Source organism: Biomphalaria glabrata, chromosome 2 (assembly GCF_947242115.1).
Source record: "Biomphalaria glabrata chromosome 2, xgBioGlab47.1, whole genome shotgun sequence".
Taxonomy (NCBI): Eukaryota; Metazoa; Mollusca; class Gastropoda; family Planorbidae; genus Biomphalaria; species Biomphalaria glabrata.
The window spans coordinates 38,311,451-38,332,089 of NC_074712.1; the positions used below are offsets into that span (position 1 = coordinate 38,311,451).

At 39.5% G+C, this 20,639-nt stretch overlaps 2 protein-coding genes across 4 annotated transcripts in view; one reads left to right on the plus strand and one right to left on the minus strand.

Annotated features, from left to right (window-relative positions):
• LOC106054805 (sodium/calcium exchanger 3-like) overlaps positions 1-5,885 on the minus strand; it is a 44,906-nt gene extending 39,021 nt beyond the window's left edge. The window contains exon 1 of one of the 2 annotated variants that reach the window (XM_056020401.1): positions 5,679-5,885. The gene's annotated coding sequence lies outside the window, so the exon portion shown is untranslated. Of the gene's footprint in view, positions 1-1,786; positions 1,871-5,678 lie in introns of those variants that run through there. The other variant, XM_056020402.1, reaches the window with a different exon arrangement.
• LOC106054859 (high-affinity choline transporter 1-like) overlaps positions 4,617-20,639 on the plus strand; it is a 61,213-nt gene continuing 45,190 nt past the window's right edge. Inside the window, exons 1-3 of one of the 2 annotated variants that reach the window (XM_056020406.1) lie at positions 4,617-4,766; positions 7,233-7,292; positions 13,010-13,184. The gene's annotated coding sequence lies outside the window, so the exon portion shown is untranslated. The remainder of the gene's footprint in view (positions 4,767-7,232; positions 7,293-13,009; positions 13,185-20,639) is intronic. The other variant, XM_056020407.1, reaches the window with a different exon arrangement.

Below are 20,639 nucleotides of genomic sequence, written 5' to 3' on the forward strand. Positions count from 1 at the left end.
TTGAATCGATAAGACGACCGCCATACATTAATAAAGAAGCCATGTCAACAAACATAGATCCACATCACAAACCTATATATATTTGCCTATGTCTATGATTATGAAACAAAGGCAAAATATTGGGAATATGGCAGTTTTGTACTTTGCAAAACTAAAGATCATAATTATATATTGGCTGAAATGTTAGTCCTAGAATATATAGCTCAATTGCCGCCATTTTTTTCACATAGATATAGTACATCAAACATATTTGACTCCCCCCAAATAAAAATAACTTCCTACTTCCAGTCTATATTTATTTATGTCTATGGTTTCAATTAATTCCCACTTTGTTTTACTAATTTCGGATGTTCAAAACTCACGCCCAAAATAAACAGAGTATTAAAAGGAAGCATATATCATCTATTCAATTATATTATCATCCGTAAAAATGTCACGAAACAAATCCTGTCAAACTAAAACTAAAACGCACTAAACTATACCCTCTGCACACTCACAAGAAAATTGTTTTGTTACCAAGCTTATATTAACTCAATCCGTCTGTCTGTCTGGGTGTAATCATTTACACATGTTTTCTTCCACTTCCATTAATCGAATAAAGTTGAAATTTGGCAAAATGATTCAATGTGGATGAAAACACACAAATCAATAAAAAAAAATTAACCAGTTAAATAGTCAATTAAGTTGTAACTTAGTAATTTTGTTTTTACTTAGAAAAAGTGCTAAGCTAAGGGGAAATAAACCTGAGAGATATGGCAGTGATAGAATTGTGTTCTTTCTTCACTCAATGTAAGCTTTTTAAAAAAAATATTTTAAATATTTTTTTTTTATTTTCCATGTTTTGCTTTTGTTTTTTAAATATATCTTTTTTTTCTTTTCAAAACTGAGGATAATAATTGCTAGAAATGACAAAACAAATTCTGACAAAAACATGTAGTTAGCTAGCATTCATTTAATATTTTGTAATTTTTTTCCCATATCGATTGGAAAAATAAACCCTATAATTTTTTCGGATAAAAATGTTTAACATGAGTATTCCTGATGGACTTCTAACAATTGAATTTCCTACCAACACGGCTCGACTGAGCTTCGGTTTGTATAGCGTTGTAAAAGTTCTGAATAAGGAAAAAAAAAGGTATTCCTTGAACTTTTACTGCTGAGTTTGAACACAAGTATCAACCCGAAGTGTATATAACTGTCACAAACAAACAATGCATTAAGTGAGAATAATTTGAAACTCAATTTAACGCAATCAGAATGATGAACTGTTTCTCAAGCGTAAAATACTAATGACCTTAGAGTTGAGTCTAGAGTCTATAGAGTCGAGTAGCTGTCGTGAGTGATATATTTCCAGTTTGAAGTGTGACAACTCTGATCAATGGTCTGCCAGTAGGTACGATCACACTTGTGTGGACTTGTGCCTCACTCTGACTAATTAATAACAACCTAACTTACCACCCACAGTCTGACCATTAAATACGAAACTATCGTTATAAGTAGTGGATTGGTTACACATGAAGGATTTATAAATTCACTTAAAAAAAAAAAAGGCGAAAGTGCAGCGTATTTTCCGTCCGTGGCCATTGATATTTTGGGAGGATCGAAACTTAAGGCATAAAAGGTTTAATGCTAAGCTACATTCTTTCCATTGATATTGGTGTCGAGATAGGCAGCAAATTAAGTATATCAAGTTTAAATAGAATACAAAAGATGGCGAGCTGGCGCAAGCTAAAGTTGAGATTTTCTTGTTTAAATTATTTAATTCATGTTCAGCCCAAAGCCTTACCTGTTTGATCAGTTCACACATTCTTTCATGGATCAGTTGTAGACGTGTGTAGTGTAACACATCTAATACAAGCTTCTCCCAATACACTCACTACCCCTTCCCCACACACATAAAATCACTCCCCCTTCCTGACACACATACACCTGGAAACATACAATAAAGTGAAGAAGAGGCTCCGCCCTAATTTTGTATTCTACAACCTCATTTATTGCGTCTGTTTATCTATTTACACAATTTTTTTGAGGAATCTCTGAAACTATTTCGTCATCGCATCTACAGCAAGAGGACCGTCTGCCAAGCGTAAAACTCGAAGTGTGATCTACAGTGACGCAACGAGAAAACGTCATGATAGAAGTCTAGCTGAACAATAGAACAAGCCATAATACTTCCTGGTCAAGTTACCTAGCCCTCATATGGAACACTGTATAACATCTGTAATAAAAAAAACTTTGCTCCATACTGGACGACATTGCAGTTTTATGCGTGCATGGAGGGCACCTAGAGAAAAGGACGCGAGCCAATGGCGAAGAAGAAAGTCTGGATTTAGGTGTGCGTGTGTTTGTCGTTGGGCACGAGTGTCGCCCTTAAGTTACACCCCTGCTCTGTACATGTCCAGTGGTTGAATGGGTCAGCTTAGTTGGGCTAACGTGAGGTCAGGAATGCAGAAGGACAGTTTAGCGGCTAGGCCTGTTGGTGTAGGTTGTGAGGTAAAAACTAGATAGAAAATAAAATGCAGCAGATGAATATAAAATGAAGCTATTCGAGTTTGTTAATTTGATTATGTGTTGTGTGGTTCATTACAATTAGAAAGTCATCACACCTGGTTCTTTCTACAAGTTTTTTATTTCGGCTATTTTCCAAATAAATCTTTTGTTTTCTAAGAAAAGTTGTTACGTAGTCATCGGAACAACAGTGTTTATGTAATCTCCGCTGCAATAAGGTTAACTTACATGACCAGCCTTGAATATGGCGTTAAAAAATCGATTACAACTTAACACTGCTTGTCAACAACAGCAGCGATAAAGAGAACGTTATTGTTGAATACATTGACATCGTCTCGGCTTCATCCACTCGTCTGTCTTGCAACCACGTCTGTCGTTCACCTATCATTCTAGTCTTTCTTTCAACCAGTCTAGTCTCTCCCATCCCCTCTAGGGTCTCTCTCTTAACCACTCTCTTGACCTCAATCTTTAATGTCTCCTCCACGGTCACCCTAGTCTCGATCTCAACCACTGTAATCCTGACCTCAAACACTCTAGACTCGACCTTAACCCCTCTTGTCTCTCCTCCAATCAATCGTCTTTCCCTCAAATCACCCTAGTCTCGACCTCAGCCCAACCATTCAAATCTCCGACCTAAGCCAGTTTAGTCTCGACTTCAATTCTACCATTCTAGCCTAGACCCCAAAATCACTAAAGTTTCTCTCTCTCTCTCTCTCTCATTCTCTTGCGCATGTGTAGTAGAAGTAACACCGATTATATCTTGCTACAGATCGTAAATAAAACCTTATCATTTATATCTGATGTTGTTTTTTGTTGCGGACGAAAGAGTTGCCTCTGATTACGAGATTAAACAGAACGCGTAGCTCAACCTCAACATGACTTTTATTTTTTTGTTTACTGTTTAAGTTCTGCCAATAGAGATTTCTTGTTTAACCGGGGGAAAAAGGCAGGATAGATCAGAATGGAAAGATGTGCTAGAGCTGGCCGGGGCCCTTCATGAGATGTAGTGCCACTGGGATGGATAGTACATATTTCTTGGACTTAAACTTTACACAAGTCTAGATATAGATGCTTCGAATAACATAAACATATTTAGACTCACTGTCCATGCAGCGTGGGATACACATAGGGCTTAGGCTGTTCTACTACATAAAGTATACCAATTTATTTTAAGTTAGATTCAGCCCATAAACCAGCGACTGGTTCAGTATCCACGGCCCTCACTGACATTGTCCCCATCTCTAAATAAGAAAACAGAAGACGAGACATAATATGAGCATAAAGGTAAAAGATGGATTAATGTTCAAAGATCTGTTTCTGTTTTACATGTTTCGGATGTTCCTTCAGAGTTGAAGATAGTTTACTTCCTAGTCCAAACCTCCCGCAGGACAACGGGGGATGGGAGCGGGCAGGGTTTGAACCCTCGACCGTCGATAAATCCGAACGACAGTCCAGCGCGCAAACCGCACGACCAGGCAGCCATCCAGATTAAGGATGAGTGCATCTTTTCACGTGACCACGCTAACCCAAATGCGGCCTGCATATTTTGCCACACTGATGCAGACAAAGCGCCTGGCTTTGATGATATTTCAGCAGAAGTATTTAAAATGGGTGGTGCTGCTCTCACGGAAAGGTTAACACTGCAGCAAACAACCAAGTGGGTTAATTAATTAATTTGCCATGGAAGCTCGTACCTTTTTTTTTTTTTAGGCCTTCTAATGAAAAGAATGAGAGGCCGACAACGGAAGCAATGGGAGGATAATTTCAACGAATGGAAAGCCAGGGCTACGGAAGAGATTCTAATCCAGACAAAAGAGAGAAATGATGAAAAACGGACGACAGACTAAAGGACAGGTGAAGATGAAACTACTGCCGCCCCCCCCCCCCTTTTCCTTAAACAATGAGCACGCGAATGCTAAAGTAGCATTGCCCACCCCTCTATTTAAACAAATCTGTGTCACTCATTTTGCATGTGTTATGTGTGCACACACTCAATACAATCAACTGAAAGAGTGCATGCTGGGATTACATTCAACAATGAAGGTAACAGGAGGGGCCAACGATGTTATTCAGAGTGTGTTTAATGAAGTGGAGTATGTGTGCGCGTGAGCATACACGTCAGGGTGTGTGTGCCCATGTGTTTGCACAAATGCCCACGAGAGTGTAGGGCATGTGTATGTGTGTGGAGGGAGGGGGGCATCTCACAAAGTTGTCAATCGATTACCACCAGGAGGTTTCTGTGTTTATTATTAACGTAGGTGAGTCACCCATAAAACATTTGATCGCGGTGTCGCAAGAACTAGGTCAGCGGGACGCAGCGTAAGAAGCAATTGACAGTACATCACATGATAGCCCTAACGGCTATTGCTGACTGAACTCAGTGTATAACACATTTAAGAGTATTTGCATCATAAACGTCGAGATCTAAATCTAAGATGGCCTCAGCCTTGTTGATGGAGCTATAGATTCTAGATTTACATTCAATGAGCCGGCTAAACATACATCGCCTATTTGGGAATGTTTATTTATAAAACACTACAATAGTGTCAATAACGTACATAATAACATACATCTACGTGAGCTGGTTGCTAAATGGCTGGGGAAGAGATTCATTAACCGCCCTAGGATTACTGATATTTCAATCAGATGTAACTCGGAATATCACGTGGAACAGGCAACAGGCCTTCTAACGCTGTGACTTGTTAGCAGTCTGTTGTTGTTTTCAAAAGAAAAAGGGAAAATAGGTGTGGGGGGGGGGGGATGTGATAGGGGAAATGCTGGGATGCTTTGGGTGCCTTTAACACCATATTTTTGAGAATCGTCAAATAAAATATCAATATGACAACATAAACAGAACAACTCAGATATAGATTATATATAGATCTATTCTAGATCACATAATCTAAAGAATTTTTTTTTTAAATGATGGTTTTAGAAAAACAAAAATCGCCGAAGAAATTAACCACGTTACATTTAAAACATTCTCTCTAAAACATCCGCTTCACTATTCAAAACGAACTAGATCTAGATAGATTTAAGCCTAGAGTTTAGATCCAGATAGATGTAGAGCTAGACCTTAGATCTACGTCACTTAGACAAAAAAAAACAATGTGAGATCTAGCGTTTACGTTTGCGAGCATATAGATTCTAGTATTTAATAGACAACTTACCTGGCTCTGGCGTACTACAAAAAATCACACTGTTTGAATAAGGACACGCACCACTTATTTGTACACTTGAGGACTACGGCCTCAAGAAAACATCACAGCCGTCCACGACAGCTGCGGTTCACAGTCCCTTCAGCAACGCGGTCACATTTGTGTTAGCGAGACTTTCTTTTTTTAAAACAGCAGGAAGCGGAGTTGTACCAGTGATGCTGACGGGAGTGGAATACAATGCGATGTCTGCTAGCCTGCTTGCTGGCTATTGCAGCACATGAAACACCGGGTATTTTAAAGTCGAATACGCCTGCTGGCCTAGATCTATGTTTTATCTGTTTTATGTTTAAACTATCATTATAGTTTATAGTCTAAATTTAACAGAGGCCTTTTCAAATACTACAAGAGTATTCTAAATCTACGTAGAATCTAGTGGTAATAAAAAGGCGACCTGACTCCCCCCCCCTTCTAACGTATTGTATGAGAACATAGCAGTGCTTTACAAATCAATAGAATACCATTGGTCGCGGTCAAAATTTAATAGCAACTAAAATGTCAGTTGCAGCACAGTGTAAACAAAATATTTGTAACACATTTGTACAACATTTATTTTAATTTTAGGTATTTGTGAATGTTTCTTATGAATGTTTCTTGTAAATGTTTCTTACACCTTGGGTGATGAACGCCTGCATGATCGTGTGCTAGGCACTCTCTCTCCAAACCTTCGTCTCGATGGTCCAGGGTTCGACCCGTGCCGAGACCAATCGTTATAGAAGGCCTGAACACTGACCTGCAACGTCACAAGCTGTGGGCAGTTTAGACCAATAACTCGTGTCACGTCACAGGTCTGTGGCAACGAGCAATTAGTCTAAACTGCCCACAAGCCGTGACGTTGCAGGTCAGTGTTGAGGCCTTCTATAACAAATGGTCTCGCCCGTGCCACCCCCTGCCGTCATGCTGGAGGTTTTATCAAGGACAAATAAATCTGTATTTCTGAAATACGTTGGAAAACGTACAAAGTCATTCACTAGACAGTGTCACGTGATCAAAATACAACAGGGCCGAGATCTAGTTAGTTTCTCATCACATTACGTGTTCATCTTTTGAGACAGAATTGTTTGGCACATATAAAACAGGGCCAATCGCATCTCTACTTTCAGATGACAAGTAGCACATTATCATAAAATTAGACAAGCCAAGTTGAAAACTGTTTATCTATGCCACGTGACAAAAACACATTTCTACCCAAAGTGTATAATGAAGGCGTAGACTGTAGACGATCGGTTCCATTGGACTCGGCGATTTTGTTAGTTTTAGACGTTCCTTCAGATTTCTGCCCAAACCTCCCGCAGGACAGACAGGACCATGGTGACTAGAGCGCAAATAACCCACGATCAGGCAGCCATCCAGTGGTGCTGCTCGTGACTGGCATGTCGGAAATGTACGAGTCTGGTCTATACAAAACTTGGTGTTAACTAATCTGTTTATGTTTTGTGAAACACAATGCTATAGTAAATGTGCTTGTTTTGAATGGCCTGTAGTATATTGACTAACTCTGTTATCTAGGTTGAATGAATGAACTGATGGAATGTTAGCTGACCTGGAGGCTGGCTTACTGAAACTATGGTACGTCTGTAGAAAGTACATATAGTTATAGACGAATAAAGTTAGTAGTTACACCAGTGTTTCTCAAACTGTGTGCCGCGGCACACTAGTGTGCCCTTTGCAGGTGTGCCGCGGGAGTTTTCAGAACGCCACATGTGCAGCGTTACACAGGTCTGCATACTATTAAATGTTTAGTTTACGCTGCGATGACATTGCTACTTAAAACGACCAGTAATAGTAGTGGATCGCTCCATTATGACGGAAAGGGGTGTTTAGCTATTCAAGTTATGGAATTGTCCACTATATATATATTGACTCAAATGTAGGCCGCCTTAGCAGACGCACAGCAGTTCTTGAATTGGTAACGATAATAATAAGCGATGTGTTTCATGTAAATTGTTTATGTGTATGCTAATAATAACAAAATATCACTAAGCCTTATTCATTGTTATCCATGGAGAAATACGTTAGCAAGAATGAAACTACGAAAGCGTTAAATGAAAAGCAAGGAACCAAACGAAGGTACAAAGAAGATTACATCGGAAATGGTTTCATATCTTCGGGACCTGAAAATTCTCCATTGTCATTCTTTCTGATCTGCAATGCTACTCTATCGAATGAGGCGCTTGTTCGAAGCAAATTGAAAGATACTTGGAAACAAAACATCCAGCTCTAAAAGCGTAACCGAAGGAATACTTGGAAAACATCATGGCTTAACAAAATAAACAAGCTAAGAAACTTACGAACTACCTAAAGCTGCCAGAAAAGGGATTGATTGCAAGTTAAAAGGTTGCTCAGCTATTAGCAAAACGCAAGAAAGCACACACAGAGGCTGAATCAGTTATTGCACCAGCTTTAGCTATAGTTGTTGAGACTATCCTTGGACCCGATGCCGCCGAAAAAGTTAAAAAAGTTCCTTTGTCAAATGATACTATCTCGCGCAGAATTGAAGACTTATCCTCAGATATACAAGATCAAATCTGCGAACACTTCGACGTGACTGACGATGAAGTGTCTCTGTTGTGGTCTCGTCAAGTTGATGAATCCACTGACGTTAGCGGCAAAGCCCAGCTGCTAGCTTTTATTCGATTCATAAAGGATGAAAAATGTGTCAACGAATTCTTATTTTGCAAAGACTTTCCAACTACAACCAAAGGCGAAGATATTTTCAAAGTGGTGAACGAAAACATTTTGCTATTCAAACTACAGTGGAAAAACTGTGTCATCGTTTGCACCGATGGCTGTCCTTCCTTGCAGGGAAATAGAAAGGGATTCGTCACTCTTGTGCTTCAAGAAAATCCAAATGTATTAGTTGTTCACTGCATGATCCACAGAGAAGCTCTTGCCTTCAAATCTTTGCCGAAAGTTTGGATGTCTGTTCCGGATCAAGTGATTGAAGTTTTAAACTTCATCAAATCTCGACCGCTTGCATCCCGACTTTTCTCAGAGCTTTGTGAAGCAATGGATTCAGACTACAAATGTCTCCTGTATCACACCAACGTTCGTTGGCTCTCCAAGGGAAAAGTGTTAAAGTGTAGCATGCAACTCAAGGCTGAGTTGATTTCATTCTTGGAGGCTGAAAAAAAAGACTTTGGATTTTCTATTCATGACGAGATCTGGTGGGTTAGGGTGACATTTCTTTCTGATTTATTTGACAAATGAAATTCATTGAATTTACGTCTTCAATGACCATTGGAAACCATCATCACTGCATCCTCAAAACTGAAGTCATTTTGTGTCAAAATAAGATCTCGAAAGGAGTCTTCGACTGCTTTCCTACTTTCAATGAATGTGCTTTAAATAAAGAAATCACTCCCGAAATTCTGCTCACTTTGACACACCTGCAGTATTACTTCCCAACAGTTGGAAGTAATGAGTATGGATGGGTTAGCTATCTATTTGGAAACAATGAAGCTACAAATCTTACAACTGAAGAAGCAGAGCAGCTTATGGATTTAAAAACGTTGCAGTTCTTAAGTCAAGTTTTGCCGAGAAAAGCCTGGATGTGATTTGGATTTCAATCAACAAGTTATATCCTGCAATCAGTTTAAAAGCAATCAAAATAATTCTTACATTTGCATCTTCATGGTTTTGTGAGTTTGGATTTTCAGCACTGACTGAAATCAAGTCTAAGAAAAGAGAGAGACTTCTTACAATAGACGATGAAATGCGAGTTTGTTTGTCGACTCTGGAGCCTCGATTAGATCGCATTTGCTCTCAACAACAGGCACACCCTTCACATTAAATGTAATACTTAAAAACAAGTAAAATCTTTTTTCCTTTTTATTATAAAACATCTGTTGCTCTTTGTGGTGTGCCGCGAAAATTTTCAAGTTTTTTTACTGTGCCGCCAGACAAAAAAGTTTGAGAAACACTGAGTTACACAGACATGAATTATGTTTTTAAGCGGAGCCCCTAAAGCCGTCTGTCCCGTCGCGAAAACAAGAAAAGATATTGCAAACTGCAACTCATAGACCATGATACTTTAGAATATTTCAGTTGTTGCAAAGCTCTGATGCACCGGCTACTTTTGTGTTTCTTCAAAGCGAAACGTTTACTTCTAACAAATGAATATGCAAGCATTTCTTTCTTAAACTACACCAGATTTATAATTTAAAAAAACTTCAGAGGAGGTAAGTCTTTATAAAAGGTCATAAACTTCTTCATTAAAAACTTTGGCTTCAATATAGATTCCCGGATTAGTGCAAAAATAAAATTGCTTCTAAGGTCAAAATCGAAAAAAATATTAATGCTTCATTTCTGACAGATAGAATTAAAAAATGCTCATACAAATATTGTTGTTGTTTTAAAAATTTTTTTACGAACTCGTCTTTAAAACGTATTACTTTTTACAATACCTCTATTCAACTCATAGCTTCGTAGAACCTGGAACCTTCTGGTTCGGTGGGAAAATCCTGGATACGGATCTTGAAAACAGCTTTGAGGTTTCCGAAAATTTGAAAGTTACTGTATATCGTTGGGAAAAGAATTACTAGCTGGTTGGCCATACTGGGGAAAACTCTAGTTTGACCATTATAATTTTTCAAAGTAAAATAAAAAATTAATTAAATTTGGCTTAAAATCTTAAACGTAGGCTTATTAAACATCTTCAGGTATTTCCTATGTAGGCATTATTTTATTCAAGAGATTAAACCATGGAACTATACTAAGTTTAATAAATCAATGTTCAGGAACATTTTATGCACCGTCTCGTAATTCTAGATCTAAAGGTCCATCATTACAATAGTATAAACTATAAAGTATAGTAAATGTATAGGCCTACATTCGCTAAACAAGGATTTTTTTCTCCCTGGATAAGGGGGGTAAAAAGTTTCCTTTTTTTTTTTTTGTTAAATCTAACATTTATTCGTTATTAAGAGCACAATTATCGCACTATAGTATAAGATGTATAAAGGAGATATTTTCTTTTTATAAAAGTATTTTCTACTGTTTTTGTTGTTACAATGTCTCTATTCGATTTGTAACTTTGTGGAAACAAAATTCTTCTGGGCGGGCAAAGTGGGTACCTGACTTTGAGAAAAGTAAAGGTGGTTGGTGGTGGTGCTGGCCACATGACACCCAGCTCATTAACCGTTGGCCAAAGAAACAGATGACCTTAACATCACCTCGTATGAAAGGGGAACTTTATTTTTTTTTTTTTTGTTTATTTCTAAGTCTAAAGGCCTGTCATTGGAACATTCGCTTACCCAGGATTCTTTCTCGGGAGCAGGGGGATATGGTGCGGGGATAAAGATGTTCCGTTGTTTTTTAATATAACCTTCATTAGTTATTAAGAGAAAAACACTTCTTTAAAGAAGGTATTCTCTTTTTTAAACAAGTATTTTTAATGTTTTTACTATTACCTTGTTTTTACTGAAATAGATAATAGTTTCATATTCAAGCCAGCACTATTTCCTTTTTTCAAGGCGACACTTACCAGTGAATGTACACTATGGGTAACTATCAAAACGGAAAGCTAGTCAGACCATATCAGAACGCGTGTGAAGGAGACAACTCATTTCAAAAACTAAAAAATATAATAGTGAGTCCAGTTACCTCCCATTAAATAAATCGTTTGCGCATAACATAAAAAAAAAACGCTTTCAATGATTTAAAAAAAATGTATCAGACATTTTAGTTTAAATAGTTGTTTAGGTTTCTCTGTTACATATAAATTACGACATCACTTTTCTGTAGAAACTTTAGATAGTATAAGAGTTAGTGTGTGTGTGTGTGTGTGTGAGGTTTGGATGCTGTTAAAGGGCCATAGTGGCTAGAAATGTCCGCATCAAATTGAAAGAGATCTGTAATAAAATTGTGCCATTATTCAACTTGATTTCTTCCTGTATTATATGCTGGAGTGCTAAAATGTAGAGAAGGTCATCCTTCGTGCTTCAATCCTGACACAGTGGCCTATAGATACTCGTGGGACGGGTTCAAGAATATGATGGACTTAGTAGGAATAACACAAATCTAATCATAATGTATGCATCACTGAGCCTACGTTTTAAAAACACTATTACACACAGTTACCTACAAGTCCGTAGCTCGCGTATTTTGTACGCAAATGGACACGAAAATACGCGAGTACGGTTTATCATTTGAAAATACGCATTTCTCCCTCTATAGCAAAAAAATAAATAAATAAATTATATAGATCAGGGCGTCAATGCCTGGACTCGGCTATTCTTATTAGATCTACCATGAGATAGCCTATCACTTTTTTTTCGAACGCGCAGATTTAAATGCTTACTACATTTTACTGATCTAAATAGAGCGGAGTTCCTTTCAATGTGTCAGTTTATATGAAGTCATCAAACTGATTGGGAATTAATTGATTAGTTCTAATTCATCTAGACTTGATCTAGAACTAGAGAGATATTTACAATGTCAGGCACCTATAATAAAATAAAATATAAAATAAAACTAGATTTAGAATTAAGATCTAGATCTAAACATGGAACTATACCACATACATCTAGATTGTCTAACTCAAATTTAATTACATGAGTGACTTGATACACTTAATATACTTTGCTTGGGGAAAGTAAAGTAACATCAATGCAACTTCACAATTTAAAGGCCATCTTGGCTAATTCTCGCAAAATGGTTCTACCATTTTTTGTTTCTACAACCCATACTCATGGAGCTTCCGGTTGTAGTTTATATAGTGTTTATATAGATTTACAAACTAGTCATGAGTTGATGGTCCAACTGCGAATCTTAGTTATTTTAATTCACTACTTGATGTAAGTATTTTATCTTTGTTACAACTTTGGTCTACTATTTTATTATATTGTCTTCTTTTCCGAAGAGTGCAGTATTTCACGTGGCTACGCTGTCCTAGCAGTGATCTACATATTTTGCCGGTGGTCAGTTTAGGTTCTCTTTTCGCTACGTGTGTCCTCGGCAATCTTTAGATGACAGTCTTGGGTTCTGTTTAGGAAGCTTAAGTGTAGTCCTTCTCCCACAAGCTTTCTGTCTCTTTCTGTTTAGGGCTATGTCTTCTAAGTCTTCGATGTCCTCCGCTTTGAGATCCCGTCTGATTACACTCAAACATAGATAGTGGGAGGCGACATTTTTTTTCTCTGTGTCCATCTCATGTTGTCCATAGAGGATGACTTTGAAAATACGTTAGTCCCTGCATGGGGTGACCAAGCGATCTCGTGGCGTTGTTTGAGGATGATGAATATTCTGGTGACACCCGTTAACACTCTTTCTTGCTTTGTACATTTCAGAATACTTAGGAGACATCGCCAATGGAAAAGAGGACTCCAGCCTTGAAAGAAAAGCGAGCAAATCTAAAAATGTCTGACTTTAATAACACCCCAATAGACGCATCTTTTATTTGTGTTTTGTGATTTATCTGGGTGGAAAGTTTTCTCCAAAATAGGACTAGAGCAAAAAGAAGAAGTGAGTACATGGCCTACGTCTGAGCAACAGTACGTACATACGAAAAAATGAGATTAAATTTACAAGCAAGTTGTTCTTTCTTTATAAATAGGACATGCATTTAGATTTATGAATATTATCAAATGTTTTTATTTTCAAGTTTGAAGAATGTTTGGGCCTCCACAAAAATTGTGTTGAGGGCCTTCTCTTACTAAAATCCGGCATTGGTAAATTAGACGAAAGTGGTAAACCTTACCATCACCTACAGATCTACACAAACATAGAGGCCCAGCAAACCTTACCATGACCTACATTCGTATACAAACATAGAAGCCCAGCAAACCTTACCATGACCTACATTCGTATACAAACATAGAGGCCCAGCAAACCTTACCATGACCTACATTCGTATACAAACATAGAGGCTGTGACAGGTGGGGAAATGTGACGTGTGTTTGGCACGTTTTATGTCTAGGGGATGATTATTTTTAATGCTATCACACCCCCACTTATCAGCATATGAATCGGGAGCAGACACGCAACGAGACAAAGCAATGAAAGATAGATACCAAAGTTAAAATAAAGGATATTTATTTACATAAATATACATATAATAATAAAAGGGGGAGGGTTTGCATCTATCTCTAGTATATTCTATGTTTAATCATCACTCTTGCACATAATAAGAGAGTATGTCACTTTGTCCTCTGACTTAGCTGGTTGTCCTGTTGATGTCGCAGCTGGCTGTGTCCTGGCTTGAGGTTCTGCAGCTGGAGGTGGCGCTCTAGCGGATAGAGGGACGCCGGCGATATAGCTCTTGTGGAGTCTCAGTCCCAAGTTCTAGTATCTGTAGTGGGCACAGTATGGCGGGTGGCCGGATACCGTGGGCACAATGTTACTGCGGGCAGAGCTGATCTGCCGTGGGCAGCGTAGTTGACAGGATATGTCCAGTGAGTTGCAGAGGGTTGGCGTAGCTATGACGTCTCACACAGATCTGGTCTATAGGGACGTCGCACCTAATAGCTTGACAGGTGGGCTGTCGAATAGGCGGGCAATGCCGATAGCGCCAAGTAGTAGAGTTGAGTAGATCTCAGTAGGCAAATGCGGCGCTGAATAGCACCAAGCACAACTGCAGGTAAATGGATCGTTGATCCAGTAACTAGGCAATAGGTGATTCTTGATAGCAACTAGGCAAGTGCAGCGCTGGTTAGCACTAAGCACATAGATAGGCCAGTAGGCAAATAGGCAGGTAAGTGATCGGATAAATAGGCAGACACCTGAGGGAGGCACCAGGTATTCCTCTAGGAGGGAGAATAAATGATATAGTCCAGACTCGATCGACAGCGATAGAGGAGTGGAAAGGGTCTGGCTTGATTTGAATCTACTTATATATGCCTGGGAAATGTGGGCGGACACAGGAAACGTCCTAGGCTAAGAATTAGCTTACACGTGGGTGAAGTCCGACAAGAGCCGCACCTTGGAGTATCACGCGGTGTGTTGACCCGTGTAATCTCTTAGATCAAAGAGAGACGTGGGGGGGGGGGGGGAAGAGTGACCTACCTTCCACCCAAGAGGGGGGGGGAGTCAATTGCGGCGTCAGACATCCTGCCGATGAGATCAAAGAGTCTGAGCGTATCTTTGCCCCGGTCAAGGGAAGATAAATGAAAGGACTGGCCTAATTTTCTCCAAGGTGGTGGACTAAGTCTAGCCTGGTAGAGAGGAAAAGGTGTGGCGGGTGAATAATTTAGGGGTAGGATGGAGAAATAATTAAAATAAAATAAATAAATGATGAAAAATAATAATTAATGCTGTGATAATTTAGAGTGACTCTGACAGCGAGTTTTTGACTTGTCACAGAGGCCCAGCAAACCTTACCATCACCTACATTCGTATAAAAACATAGAGGCCCAGCAAACCTTACCATCTCCTACATTCGTATACAAACTAAGAGGCCCAGCAAACCTTACCATCACCTACATTCGTATACAAACATAGAGGCCCAGCAAACCTTACCATGACCTACATTGGTATACAAACATAGAGGCCCAGCAAACCTTACCATGACCTACATTCGTATACAAACTAAGAGGCCCAGCAAACCTTATCATCACCTACATTCGTATACAAACTAAGATGCCCAGCAAACCTTACCATCACCTACATTGGTATACAAACATAGAGCCCAGCAAACCTTACCATCACCTACATTCGTATACAAACATAGAGGCCCAGCAAACCTAACCATCACTTACATTCGTATACAAACTAAGAGGCCCAGCAAACCTAACCATCACCTACATTCGTATACAAACATAGAGGCCCAGCAAACCTTACCATCACCTTACCATCACCTACATTCGTATACAAACATAAAGGCCAAGCAAACCTTACCATCACCTACAGGCCTACATAAACATAGAAGCCCAGCAAACCTTACCATCACCTACAGGCCTACATAAACATAGAGGCCCAGCAAACCTTACCATCACCTACATTCGTATACAAACATAAAGGCCAAGCAAACCTTACCATCACCTACATTCGTATACAAACTAAGATGCCCAGCAAACCTTACCATCACCTACATTGGTATACAAACATAGAGCCCAGCAAACCTTACCATCACCTACATTCGTATACAAACATAGAGGCCCAGCAAACCTAACCATCACTTACATTCGTATACAAACTAAGAGGCCCAGCAAACCTAACCATCACCTACATTCGTATACAAACATAGAGGCAAAGCAAACCTTACCATCACCTTACCATCACCTACATTCGTATACAAACATAAAGGCCAAGCAAACCTTACCATCACCTACAGGCCTACATAAACATAGAAGCCCAGCAAACCTTACCATCACCTACAGGCCTACATAAACATAGAGGCCCAGCAAACCTTACCATCACCTACATTCGTATACAAACATAAAGGCCAAGCAAACCTTACCATCACCTACAGGCCTACATAAACATAGAAGCCCAGCAAACCTTACCATCACCTACAGGCCTACATAAACATAGAGGCCCAGCAAACCTTACCATCACCTACATTCGTATACAAACATAAAGGCCCAGCAAACCTTACCATCACCTACAGGCCTACATAAACATAGAAGCCCAGCAAACCTTACCATCACCTACAGGCCTACATAAACATAGAAGCCCAGCAAACCTTACCATCACCTACAGGCCTACATAAACATAGAGGCCCAGCAAACCTTACCATCACCTACATTCGTATACAAACATAAAGGCCCAGCAAACCTTACCATCACCTACAGGCCTACATAAACATAGAAGCCCAGCAAACCTTACCATCACCTACATTCGTATACAAACATAAAGGCCCAGCAAACCTTACCATCACCTACAGGCCTACATAAACATAGAAGCCCAGCAAACCTTACCATCACCTACAGGCCTACATAAACATAGAGGCCCAGCAAACCTTACCATCACCTACAGGCCTACATAAACATAGAAGCCCAGCAAACCTTACCATCACCTACAGGCCTACATAAACATAGAAGCCCAGCAAACCTTACCATCACTTACAGGCCTACATAAACATAGAGGCCCAGCAAACCTTACCATCACCTACACGCCTACATAAACATAGAAGCCCAGCAAACCTTACCATCACCTACAGGCCTACATAAACATAGAAGCCCAGCAAACCTTACCATCACCTACAGGCCTACATAAACATAGAGGCCTAGCAAACCTTACCATCACCTACAGGCCTACATAAACATAGAGGCCCAGCAAACCTTACCATCACCTACAGGCCTACATAAACATAGAAGCCCAGCAAACCTTACCATCACCTACAGGCCTACATAAACATAGAGGCCCAGCAAACCTTACCATCACCTACAGGCCTACATAAACATAGAAGCCCAGCAAACCTTACCATCACCTACAGGCCTACATAAACATAGAGGCCCAGCAAACCTTACCATCACCTACAGGCCTACATAAACATAGAGGCCCAGCAAACCTTACCATCACCTACAGGCCTACATAAACATAGAGGCCCAGCAAACCTTACCATCACCTACAGGCCTACATAAACATAGAAGCCCAGCAAACCTTACCATCATCTAAAGTCGTACATAAACATAGAGGCCCAGCAAACCTTACCATCACCTACAGGCCTACATAAACATAGAGGCCCAGCAAACCTTACCATCATCTAAAGTCGTACATAAACATAGAGGCCCAGCAAACCTTACCATCACCTACAGGCCTACATAAACATAGAGGCCCAGCAAACCTTACCATCATCTAAAGTCGTACATAAACATAGAGGCCCAGCAAACCTTACCATCATCTACAGGCCTACATAAACATAGAGGCCCAGCAAACCTTACCATCACCTACAGGCCTACATAAACATAGAGGCCCAGCAAACCTTACCATCATCTAAAGTCGTACATAAACATAAAGGCCCAGCAAACCTTACCATCACCTACAGGCCTACATAAACATAGAGGCCCAGCAAACCTTACCATCATCTAAAGTCGTACATAAACATAGAGGCCCAGCAAACCTTACCATCATCTACAGGCCTACATAAACATAGAGGCCCAGCAAACCTTACCATCATCTACAGGCCTACATAAACATAGAGGCCCAGCAAACCTTACCATCACCTACAGGCCTACATAAACATAGAAGCCCAGCAAACCTTACCATCATCTAAAGTCGTACATAAACATAGAGGCCCAGCAAACCTTACCATCACCTACAGGCCTACATAAACATAGAGGCCCAGCAAACCTTACCATCATCTAAAGTCGTACACAAACATAGAGCCTAAGTGCATCTAAATATTTTTAGAAATTGATGTCAAGTCGGTTTTATTAAATGTAAAGGCCAATAGAGATTTATGTAATAAAGAGTACAATAGTTCATCATAGTGATATCTATCTAATGATATAATGACTTATCTAATAGACCTAATGGCGAATATACATCTACATAATGAAATCAAGTCTATCAGTATCATTCTAAATCTAGATGGTAAAGTCTCCATAGCAAACGTTTAACTGATTGGTCTTGTTGTAAGATAATGGACTAAAAGAGTACCAGAGTAAAGTTTCAGAATGCGATTTTTGAAAAAGCACAAAATTATCACAGATCTAGGTATTCAGACATAGAAATAAATTAATAGTTACTATTTAGTTATTAAGTTAGCTAAGTAAAATTTGTATAGAAAATAATAGAAATTGTCTAGTTTAAGTGTTAAATCTAGATCTACTAAAAATCTTTAAAAAAATACACTGCGGTGGGGGGGGGGGGGGTAATTACATGTACGCCTATCAAAGCACGGCAGTGTACTGTCAACGTCTTCTTTTCGTGTGGAGCTGGACAGAATGAGAACCCTTGAAGGTGAGATGCGATGTTTCTCTGACACTTCTGATTGCTGCAGTCGTAATGTTTACGCTGGAATCTTGTTTACTGTCCCAGAATTTTATGCTTTCGCACGAGTTGTGATAAGATGATTGAAGAACACCAGTCTTCATTGTAGGAGAAATACAACTTGGCTGCTTTCTTTTCTGTCCTAAGAAACAAACAAAAAATGTTGATCATATTATGTCAAACCTCTTTATATCAAACTCGCTTATTTTATAATAGGTTATAATATAGGCTTAATATCAACAAGTTTTGTCAGATTTAGAGACTAATGGAGATTTATGTAATTAGGAAGTTCTAACACTAATTAACAGTGTGGTATACCCAAGGGAACTCAAACATGATATGCATTTAATTGGTGAGTGTTTGTCTTAATGGGGAAGAAACAGATTGAGAATGAGAGAAAGGGAAAGAGGAGAGACAAACATAGAGGCCCAGCAAACCTTACTTTCATCTACATAGAGGCCCATCAAACTTTACCATCACCTACATAGAGGCCCAGCAAACCTTACTTTCATCTACATAGAGGCCCAGCAAGCCTTACTATCACCTATAGTCGTATACTAACATAGAGGCCCAGCAAACCTTACTTTCATCTACATAGAGGCCCAGCAAGCCTTACCAGCACCTACATAGAGGCTCAGCAAACCTTACCATCACCTACATAGAGGCCCATCAAACCTTACCATCACCTACATAGAGGCCCAGCAAGCCTTACCATCACCTACATAGAGGCCCAGCAAACCTTACCATCACCTACATAGAGGCCCAGCAAACCTTACCATCACCTACATAGAGGCCCAGCAAACCTTACCATCACCTACAAAGAGGTCCAGCAAACCTTACCATCACCTATAGTCGTATACTAACATAGAGGCCCAGCAAACCTTACCATCACCTACATAGAGGCCCAATAAACCTTACCATCACCTACATAGAGGCCCAATAAACCTTACCATCACCTACATAGAGGCCCAATAAACCTTACCATCACCTACATAGAGGCCCAATAAACCTTACCATCACCTACATAGAGGCCCAATAAACCTTACCATCACCTACATAGAGGCCCAATAAACCTTACCATCACCAAGTGAGAAGTGAGAGGAGAAACAGAGAGTGAAAAGGGAGAGCGGAGACAGAGAAATAGTAAGAAGTGAGTGAGAAAGAAAAATGAGATATATATATATATATATATAGTGAGAAGTGAGAGAGAAAGGAGAAAGAGATAGATAGTGAGAAGTGAGAGAGAGAGTGAGAAGTGAGAGAGAGAAAGGAGAGAGAGATAGTGGAAAGTGAGAGAGAGATAGTGAGAAGTGAGAGAGAGAGAGAGAGAGAGAGAGAAAGGAGAGAGAGAGAAAGGAGAGAGAAAAAGGAGAGAGAGAGTGAGAAGAGAGACTGAGAGATGGTGGGAGAGGAGAGAGAGGAGAGACAAAGAGATAGTGAGAAGTGAGACAGAGAGATAGAGAGAGGAGAGAGAGAAGTGTAGCTTGTTGGTCAAATAAATAGTGATTTCAGCTAAGTCTATAATAAACACAAGTCTTGCAGCCCATTCACTTATAGGTAAATAGCGGAAAAGTGCACAGCGTAAAATATCAATGTCCATGTCTCTGGTCACAACCGATGTAACTACAAGTACGGTACACGAGTAAATCTGGCCAGTATGTTGCGCGGCTTTCTATATTCAGTTCAAAGTAACAACATCAGCTTGGAAGTTTACTTTAATGTTGATACTTCGAGTTACTCTTTTGTTTAAAGTTCCCGTGTACTTTGAACGTGGAAAATGTTAATTAAAACGTGTCAAGATCACAATTGAAACTCTATTCTTGGATCTTATTCTCAGTGAACTAGAAATCAAAGGTGCTTGCTGAAGTTGCTTTTCTAGGCAGGTAACGTTTTAGTTCTATTGCCTCTGACAGAAAGTACGCCATGATCCATAGTATCCAAAGTTCAGACATACATTCATGACTTGCTGCTCAGGACGTGCTTCAATGTATAGACCCGTCATAGTGGTTCGTATTTCTGGTATACAAAATACTCTAGATGAGTGGT